The following is a 10,384-nucleotide window of genomic DNA, read 5'->3' on the forward strand; positions in this document are numbered from 1 at the left end:
AATATTTCTGATTATTTAAAAGAAAAACAGGGAATTCCCTGGCAGCACAGTGGTTAGGACTCCACGCTTTCACTGCCGAGGGCACGTATTTAATCCCTGGTCAGGGAAGTATGATCCTGCGTGCAGCACTTCACAGCCAAAAAAATACACACACACACACACACACACACAAATATATATATGAACAGTAAACTTACAAGATGAGAAAGAAGTAATTTATTATTCAAAGAAGTAATTTAAATCAAAACAGCAATGAGATGCCATTTCAGATGTAAAGTTGGCAAATACTTTTAAAAATGCAAATGCCCAGTATGCTCAAACCTGTATTTACAGTAGGATAATCAACTGGTACAAACTTGTTTGTTGTGTGAGAATAGTGGGATTGTGCATATTTTAGATTTTCGTCTTTTTGATAATACCTGTTTTCTATAATAAACATACTACTTTTATAACAAAATATTCACTTTTAATTGAAAGCAATATTGCTATTTTAAAGTTCTCTCTTATCTTTCTCTTCTCCATGCTCTCCAGCTCCAACTTCTTTCATCTTTCCTATTTTCATTCTGAAATCAGATTTACCAAGGTTTTCAGGACGTTCTTCATTTTCTCCATGTCCTTAATTCAGTTGCACTTAGTTTTTGAATTATCCCATCAAAACAGGTTTGAGTTTTTGAAAAAAGCTTTTCTGCTTTCTTCTTTCTTCTTTAAATAATCAACTTATATTTGCATTGCATTCCACCTAAAGCATTCATTAGCCAGATTGACATTTTAAAAATGTTCCTATTATCCATGTTCTTTGTCCAAAACATAGATTTATTACGTACCTTCTATGCACTCTGGTACCGTCCCTGTGCGTCATAGCAGAGATGTATGGGTATCATGTACATGGGTAAATACACATATGTACGTATGTCCATTTGTACACAACATGTGCCAGTCACTGGGCTTAGTGCCTTATCAGCTTTACTTCATTAAACCCTCATAACAATCTTATGAGATCATTGTTTTATTTCTGTTTTAGAGATAAGGCTTAGAGAGGGGCTGTAATATGCCAGAGAATAGCTGATAAGGGTAGGAGCTAAGCCTTGCAGATGGCGTCCAGGAAGTGTTACGTACAGAAATAAAACCATCTACAGCAGCCTATGCATGCCACAAATGTGATAAAAAATAAAGAATTTTCTGGACCTTCACTGATTTCAATAATTCTATCCCACACAGCTGGCTTCATGGGTGTGTCAACAAAGCAGAGGCTCAGGACCCCAGGTTCAGAGGGATCCTGCGGGTGCTTGGAGTTTAATGCTCTGCAGTTGCCATCTTGAAATTCTAAATAATTTTTTCTTTGGCTTTGTGTTTTATAAGTGAGGTCTGATGAACGCTGGAGCATGTGCCGAGGCCTTGGAGCCTTCAGCTTACACGCGGTCTGCCTGCGGTCAGCTCCCCGCCTCCTGGCAGCTGGCCCTCCATTGCCTGGTGCCCAGTCTCTCCCTCTCCACGACTGCCCTTCCCACTGGGGGGCATTTCCATGTTCTGCTGCCTCCCTCAGTGGGGCCCTGGGCTCAGGTCTGCAGAGGGCTGGGGGACAAGTCGCTGAGATCATGCCTCTTGCCCACCCCCACTCCAGGTATGAGCACGTCCTGGTGCTGAGTTGCAATCCTTTCAGGACACACCATCTGCTGCTGGTGGTGGTGGGTGGAGGCCGCCAATGGAGGGGGGCAGTCCAGAGGAGGTCCAAATGCCTGTGAGGACCTGCACTTACCCTGTGAATGTCCCCTGCCCAAGGGAGAGTTACATTAAATTGCAAATTAAAAACCACTGTAATAGGTCAAGAGAGCGAGGGGGAAATAAAGGAAAAGCTTTATATAGTACCCCTTATGGCACTTTTTTTCCCTGCTTTTTGAACAAAGGGCTTGCATTTTCATTTTGTCCTGGGCGGGAAAACTCTGCAGCAATGCCAGCTGTCCCATGGTCTGACCACGTGTCATTGTAGCTTCAGGTGATCAGAGAAGGGAACAGTTTACTCCAGGAGGAAAGGTGACTTACTATTTGCTTATTCCACACGTATTTACCTTTGTCGTCAAAGTGTTTGTACAGAGTCCTCCTGCTCGCTGTTCCTGCTGTTGGAAGATGAGGGCACTGGTGACTGCTGGCCGCTGGCTGGCCAGGGGAGAAGGGCTGTGTATTAAATGGACAGCAACATGCAAAGCAGAGCTGCCCTGCCAGGGTGCATTCCTCTCAGCTTTGTTGAAAGCCATGTTCTGTAGGTATGTCTCTGGTGAAAAGAGGTTCCTCCTTTTGAAGATTCCAGCTTGAGTGCCAAACAGGTCTCTGAATATCGCTTCGGGATGTTGCTTATTCCTGCAGATAATGGCCTAGTGCACTGGAAAACACAGTGTGGTACCAACGCTGTGGTCATAGTCAGTCAACAGGGTCCTGTCCACAGAGAAAGGACTGGATGGGCAGTTCTCACAATCACGGCAGGGGATGTTCCTGGAGAAGGCACTCAGGCAAGTCTGATTTTCTCACAGAAAAAAAAAAAAATGTAATTAGGTAGCTCCATGCCTAGGGCTTGATCTTAACTCTTCTCTCTCTCTCATTTTTTAAAAAATTAATTATTTATTTTTGGCTGCGTTGGATCTTCGTTGCTGCATACGGACTTTCTCTAGTTGTGGCGAGCGGAGGCTATTCTTCATTGTGGTGCACAGGCTTCTCATTGCAGTGGCTTCTCTTGTTGCGGAGCATGGGCTCTAGGCATGTGGGCTTCAGTAGTTGTGGCACATGGGCTCAGTAGTTGTGGTTCGCGGGCTCTAGAGTGCAGGCTCAGTAGTTGTGGCGCACGGGCTTATTTGCTCCACGGCACGTGGGATCTTCTGGACCAGGGCTCGAACCTGTGTCCCCTGCCTTGGAGACGGATTCTTAACCACTGCGCCACCAGGGAGGTCCCAACTCTTCTCTTTTAATGATCATAAATGCCATATTCAGATCAGCTATAAATACATCATTGTACACTGTCCAATAGTAAACTTTCAAAATGTAAACCTATCAGTCTGGTAATAAAGAAATAGATCCTATAAATTTTAAGTTAACTTTGTTTAATTGTTTAGGAGATTCCTCAGGTAGGGGGCTTGTGCAGGGATGGGAAGTATGGGAGGAGAGGGTCCAGAAAGGGCAGAGGATCTATGGGCAGAGAGGGGAGAAGCCAGGGGGACAGCAGGTTTCAGGGGGCGGATGTTATGCACTGCCTGGCATCACCTCACAACAGTGTGTATGTGGCAAAGAGCTCCCAGGAGAAATTGCCGGAGGGTGAGCTGCTCTACCCACATCATCCTTTTTATTATTAGTTACTTGTGAAGTGAACATTTATGTCCCTGAAATAAGAAATCTCAAATACATTTACGCACGGGAGATAGACTTAAAACTGCTCCCTTACCTGCCTCAAATCTGTGCTTAGCTGGGTGTATCAACCAGACACACGATGATAAACACCCAATCTATCTACTCAATCTACCCATAGGACTTAGATTTCTAGCCTTTCTTTTTTTAACCATTTCTAGCCATTTTTACCATTTTTGTACCAAAATGTGTTCTCGATAATGGAGTTAGAGAACAAAGTGAGGAAAACGGGGTTATTTCCTTTGTCTTTATCTGCCACTCTCCTTGCCCCCCACCAGCAGGTAAAGTAGCAAATGTTGGGATTCGTTTTCCCATGCTCCCTGTCTACCATTCTGAGGTCCCTGCCAGCCCCACTTTTGCTCCTCTGGCTTGTGGAATTGATTGTGTCTTGGAGGCAGAGAGCTCTATGGGCGAAAACTAGAGGCAGAAGAGAAGAACAAATCCCAGGGGCCCCAAGGTAAAGGTCTCAAGGCTGTTCTCTGGGCCCACCCCTCTCCCTGGCCATCCAATCTAGAGAGGGCTCAAGGCCGTTTATGAGGGCCAGGTCTAGAAGGCGTGCACATCACTTCCGCTTGACTCCCACTGGCCAGAATTCAGTCACTTACCCAATCTACCCGCAAGAAAGTCTACAAGCTGGTCTGCCTAGACTCCTGGAAAGAGGCAGTGGTGTGGTGGATCTGTGGCACTACCTCTGCCATGCTAAACAGCTGGTGCCAGAGAGCCCAGGAAAAGTCCAGAAATTGGAAACACAGCACTTTGGAAGCCCAGGGTGTTGGGCGGGGCTGAAAACTAGAGGATTTGCTAAAAGTTTCATCAGATATAGTTGAACCCGGTGCAAGCAGGCACTTTCCCCTCTCCCAGCCCAGAGGAGGATGTGACATTTACCTCCTGAAGTGAACAAAGAGGCTCTGGACTTGAAAATATGGACGTAGCTATGTGAGGGAGGTGAGGAACGTCACGGAAACCCGTAGTATTAAGTTCAAGTCTAATGGCTGAGACTTGATATTCCCCAGTCTCCTCCTCCCACTCAGTCCCTGGATGCTGACAGTGAAACCTGTACTTTCCAGGCAGGATTCCTCTCTGACAAAAACGAACAGCCCAAGAGGAAAGACTTACAGATCCTTCTAGTGAAATGGCTGGGCCCTGATCATTATTCACCCTAAGTGAGCCCCAGTCACTCTCAGAGAACTTCCAATGAGCTTTTTAGTACCTTACATTTATGAACTTACGAACAAGGAGAGAGAGTCAAGAATTACCAAGTAGTTAAGGTGAGCTTCTAACGTGAAAGATGGAGTCCAAAACAAACAAACAGAAAATGAACCCTGATCCAAAGAGCAAAAGAAACCTTAGGGGGGAAGCCACTACCTTCAGAGAGATACGAGAAGGTACTGCAGACACAAAACAAAAAGCACAGGGTGCTACAGAAAAGGCACATCCCTGTGACCAGAAAGAGCCTTTGAAAATTAAAAAATGATAGACAAAGTTAAGAATTCACTAGAAGGGGTGAAAGATAAATTTGAAGAAATCTCCGGAAAAGTAGAACAAAAAGCAAAGAGAGGAAAACTGGAGAAAGAAGAGAATAAAATTATAGGATTGATTTAGGAGTTTCAATATCTCACTAGTAGGAGATCCACAAAAGTGAGAAAATGGACAGAAGAAATTATTGAAAAGTTTCCCAACCGAAGGTCACGAGTTGCCACATTGAAATGGCCACTGAGCGCTCAACACAATGAAGGAAAGGAGACTTGCACTAAAGCACATCATCGTAAAAGTTCAGAACACCAAGGATGAAAAGAAGAGTCAAGTTACAGAGAGAACGGTCCAGTCACAACAGAAGCCGTAAGATAGCGGTTCAATGCCTTCAAAATTCTGAGGGGAAACGAATTTCCAATTTAGAAGTCTCTACTTGGCCAGACTATCATTCAAATAGGAAGAGTAACTGCAACTAACTCCTAAGCGGTTTAAGAAAAAAAATTTACATATTCAAAATAAAGACATGATAAAGCAAGTACAGCAAAAATGTTAACAACTGGTGAATTGGTGAAGGGTATTAAGGTGGTTTTGGTAATAGTCTTCCAAGTCTTTAAGTTTGGGGGAAAAAAAAAGAATAAGAGTAGAATAAAGGAATTTTTAGGTGTGTAAGGTCTCCAAAGTTCTCTTTCTTACTAAATCACTGTAGTTGTGTCCCATGCAAACAAGGGAGTGAAATAAAGTGTAACCAGGATCAAAAAAACAGGATCCAACATGGAAGAGAAGTGAAGGGTAGTCCTGGAATGACTACATAGCTATTACAATAGCTGTGTAATTGGTCTGCAAGGTAACAAGTCTAGCCTAGAGCAGGAGGACCAAGGACAGAAGGTTTATTTCCAATAAAACATGGAATTGATAGATTAGCCATTTGAGTAATTTGATAGTTCAGACAAGAGAGTTTGGGAATGAATAAGTGGACAGGGCCCTAGAAAATAGAACCAACCAAAATTTGAGTTAATTATTAACTCCAGGAAAAATGAACAATTGCACAGGAAAGGAAATATAAATGATGTGGTTCAGTCATGAACAAGATTTATATGGACACATTAATATAAAAGTGAATATGTAATATAATCACGTTGGGAATGAGGGGCAGGAAATGGTGTGTGAATGGAGGGTATAAAAGAGATCATTCCTCATCTTCCATGGTAAGAAATCAATAGATAATGTATAAAATGGAAAAATCAAGAAGAGCAGTGGAAACCTATTATTAGGAAATACAGAAGTAAACATGAGAAAAATGCTTAATAGAATTGAAGGCAGTTGCCTCTGAGGAATGGGAATCAGAGTGGGTAGGGACAAGCAGAGGATCTGTTTTTTATGAGTAGGGTTTGTCTGGGACAGTCCCAATTTATCCTTGATAGTCTGGCATAATTTTGTTACCATTGCCCCTTTCACTCTCAAAATTGTCCCAATTTTGAAGCCTTGGAGTGTTACTTGATATGGGTAATACTTTAATAAAAATAAGAAGGGAGGGCTCTTGGACCCTAAGTTAAATAACCTTGTTTCATCCAGCTCAACCAAAGGCATTGACTTTCTTTTCCTCTAAAATTAATTCTTTACTTTAAATTAAATACAAGCAGTATGTTTGTTTCAAAGCACTTTTTACATTCACTACCTCATTTAATGTTTACAACAGCTTCATGAAGTAAGCAGCCTTTCCCATTTTATAGGTGATAAAAATGAGGCTCACAGCGGTCTTGTGACTTCTTAACAAGGTGACACAGCTAGTAGATACTAGTCTATACTGGACCAGCCCCTCCAATTATGGTTCCTGTGCTCTTGCCACAGTATCAAATGATAAGGCATTTAAGTCATCCCACAAATGAACAGAATCTGAGATTCTGAACCCAGATTAGCAGCCTAGCTGTTAGAAAAACAGATTATGAAAAACAATAAATATTTCAAACATCCTTTTGTCATCCTGGTCTTGGAACAGAAATTCTAATTAATCTGCCCAGTTAGGCGTAGTGAAAACTGAAATCATCGTTATGGGAGGACAGCCCACACCTCCCTTAGAGCCCTGGAGGATGAATTCCTGCTGCTAAACCTCAAGACAAGGGAAGCAGTTCTAGTGGGGTTTTTTTGTTTGTTTGTTTTTTAATATTTATTTACTTATGTATTTATTTTGGCTGTACTGGGTCTTAGCTGCTGCACGTGGGATCTTTAGTTGCAGCATGCTGACTCTTAGTTGTGGCATGCATGCGGGATCTAGTTCCCCGACCAGGCATCAAACCTGGGCCCCCTGCATTGGGAGCGTGGAGTCTTACCCACTGGACCACCAGGGAAGTCCCTGTTTTATGTTTTAAAACACAATTTTAAATTACAAAAATAATGTATGATTATTTCGGAAAAAGAATAGAGATAAAGCACAAGAGAAAAAATTTTAAATCATCTAAATCCCATCACATAAAGATGCATACAGTTAACATTAGAGAATATATATATATTTTTTTCTAATACATGTACAAAAAGTTTGCATATCATGCAAGCTTCTCAGTAACCTGCTTTTTCCCCCAAACACTATATTTTGGACATGGTTTCATGTCCATAACCATGTGTCTTTATTGTTTCTGTATCTTTCTTTTTAGTAGCTGCCTAATAGTTCATCTGGGTTTTCCCTTTTTTTCTCTCTCTCTTTTTCTATTATTAACTTTACAACAATAACAAAAGTCTGCACATGCATCTTTGTGCACACATTCTATCCCTTCCTCAGGATAAGTTCCCTGAAGTGAGATCACTGTGCCAAAGAGCATATATTTCAGGGGGCCTTCTAACTCACGTTGTAAATTGCTCTCCTGAAAGGTTGTACATTCCCATCAATAGAGGATGTAAATGTCCATATCCCTATTTCCCACCAACCCTGCATTTCCTTTTATCAGTGCTGTAATCTTTCCTAAGTGTTTTAACCTTGAGGAACAAATCCAGGGTGTTGAGGATGGGAGGCAGTTAAGACAAACAAGAAATGTCCGAAGTGTTCTTTAGTAACTCCTTTCCAGTCCCTTCTACAATCTAATATTTTTCCAATTTGAAACTCTGGCCTGGCTGGTTCCATCCTCAGCTCACACCCCAGTTTTCCCCACCTGCCCCTCTTGTGGTCAGTCTTTCCTCTCCAGTGAGTACATTTCTTTGAGATGAAGGACATCACTTTATATGTCAAGGTTTGGACAGCAATATCACCCAGTAACAGCATCACTGTGACATGCCCAAGGATTCTGAAATTTCAGAACCAAGCGTTTTAGAATGTTTAATACAGTCTCCCACGTTGATCTGCCAGCCCTGGAAACAAAGCCACATTGACGCTAGTTAAGACACACATGCAGAGGCCAAGAGCCGGTTGTACATTCCTACACCTCCTCCTCTGATTCTTTCTCCCTCGTCCCTGGGCCCATCCCCGCTAAATAATCCTCCATTAGCTGGACACTGAAATGCCTTTGTTTGCTTTATTCTAAAAGGGTACCACTCTGAGGCTACATTCTCACGGTCCATTCTTTGCTTTCCATTCCTCATTTGTTCCAAGCCTGAGGATCACACCCCCATTCTTCCTACAACTTTCACCCCTAGTTCAGGACATATGACAGCTTTGCACAATAGCTAACGTTTCTCTTCTAATTTCTGGGTCTTTTTCTTCCTCATCAAAGGGTCTGGTAGAAGCCAGCCGTGTTTATTTTATGTATGCAATCCCCTTCTCCCTCAAGATTGGCACAGAGATCGACAGGAAGAGTATGCTCTACCGGGGTTAAATGACTACAGAATCGCGTACTGCGTGCTCACCCACGTTGCTCATTTTATGTAAGTTCCTCTTGCTGGCGGTGCCCCACTCAGCGAGGGTAATGAAAGAAAACGCACGGAAAATTTGCACTGGGACATATCCACACCCAACAACCTTTGCCCTGGGAACTCAGCGCTTCGATACCTGGCTTATAACGCCCCTGAGACTGGAACTGCAACGGGTGAGGAGGGGGTGTGGGGAGGCCTTTGTAACGGGCAGGGACGGGTGAGCCTAGTTCTGCCTCCCCCTTTGACCAAATCTCCTCCAACACAGAAATGCGCAAACTACTACATTCTCACCTAGAGATGGAAAATCATTGTTTTCTGGGTTTCACCTTCTACCATCTCAAACCAACTGAGCCAAAATTTTCCCAGTTAACCGGGACCTGGCATACACGTACTCTTATTTTTACTTATTTTAAGAGGATGATTAACTGCCCCATTTTTACCAAAAAACACACAAAGCGACACAGTCCTAACTGCAACCCTCAGACAAAATCACTTACTAAACATCTGCAGGGCAAAAGGAAAGAGAGAGGAGGAGACACTGGAGAGGCAACTTCGGGAGCGCAGAGGAGACCGCGTGGAGGCTGCGGCTCCGCGCCGCTCTCCCGCCCCCAGGCTTGGGCGCTCCCTTCCTTCCCCGCACCCTCTCCTCCCCACCGCCGCCCCGCGGGCGCTCCCCTTGTGGCTCCGCCCGAGGCCCCGCCCCGCCGCCGACGTCAGTTGTTATGTCTCGGTTTGGGCCGTGGCCGCCGAGGATCCTGTAGTCCCGAGGCGACGGCAGCGGCCTCGCGCGGGGGAGGGGGCGTCGGGGACGGCGGCGGGGACCCGCGCCGCCCATCCGAGCGGGGCGAGCGCTGCGTGACCAGGAGGCAGCGCGACAGCCGCCCTGGGGAGACGTCTCGGGCCTATTTTTGCGTTTTTTCTCCGGGACCGTCGCCTCGCGCGCCCCATTTCCCTCTGCAGAGACTGCGACGCCCCCTCCTGGGCCGGGCCGCGGTGCCCGCCCGCCTGAAAGGCGCCGCCCGCCGGCCTGAGCGAACCTGCACTCGCCGCCGCCGCCGCCGTTCCCCGCCGCGCTTCTCGTGGAGCCTTCGCGGCCGGCGGGGCCTGGGGCCTGGGCGCCGGGCGCGGCGCTGCAGCGGCCGGTCCTCCCTGCGCTGGGCGCTGGGCCCCGGGCCTGGCCCCGCCGAGCACCGCGCCCTCTTGACTGCCGCCGCGGGAGCCCGGCCTCAGCCCGGCCGACTCCAACAGCCTCCCGGGACCGCCGCCCCTCCGGCCGCAGCCTGCAGCCCGGCCCCCTCTTCCTTTGTGAATCTGAATGATTTTTTTGGCCTCCCCCCTCCCCCCTTGAGATTACGGTGCAGGAAGGCCGACCCCGCCACATCCCAGTGCCCCTCGCCCGGGGAATCGGCCCTCATCTTGTTCTTACCCGCGGGCTCTCCCCGCGCCTCTCTCCTTTCGGGGTTTCATGGGTGGACTTTTAAATTTTTTCCCCCTTTATTTTTCTCGCCTCTTGACTGGAAGGCCCCGCGCGAGGCTCTGCGCCTCTGCCCCTCCTGGTCTGTTCCTCACCCCCGCACACTCCACCTGCCTCCCGCCGGGGATGGCCCCGCAGTGACGGCGGCGGGCGCCGTACCCCACGCCGAGCTGGTGCCCTCGCCCACACTCCCCCCGTCTCCCCTCCTCT

The sequence above is a fragment of the Balaenoptera acutorostrata genome, chromosome 12 (genome assembly GCF_949987535.1).
Source record: "Balaenoptera acutorostrata chromosome 12, mBalAcu1.1, whole genome shotgun sequence".
Classification (NCBI taxonomy): Eukaryota; Metazoa; Chordata; class Mammalia; order Artiodactyla; family Balaenopteridae; genus Balaenoptera; species Balaenoptera acutorostrata.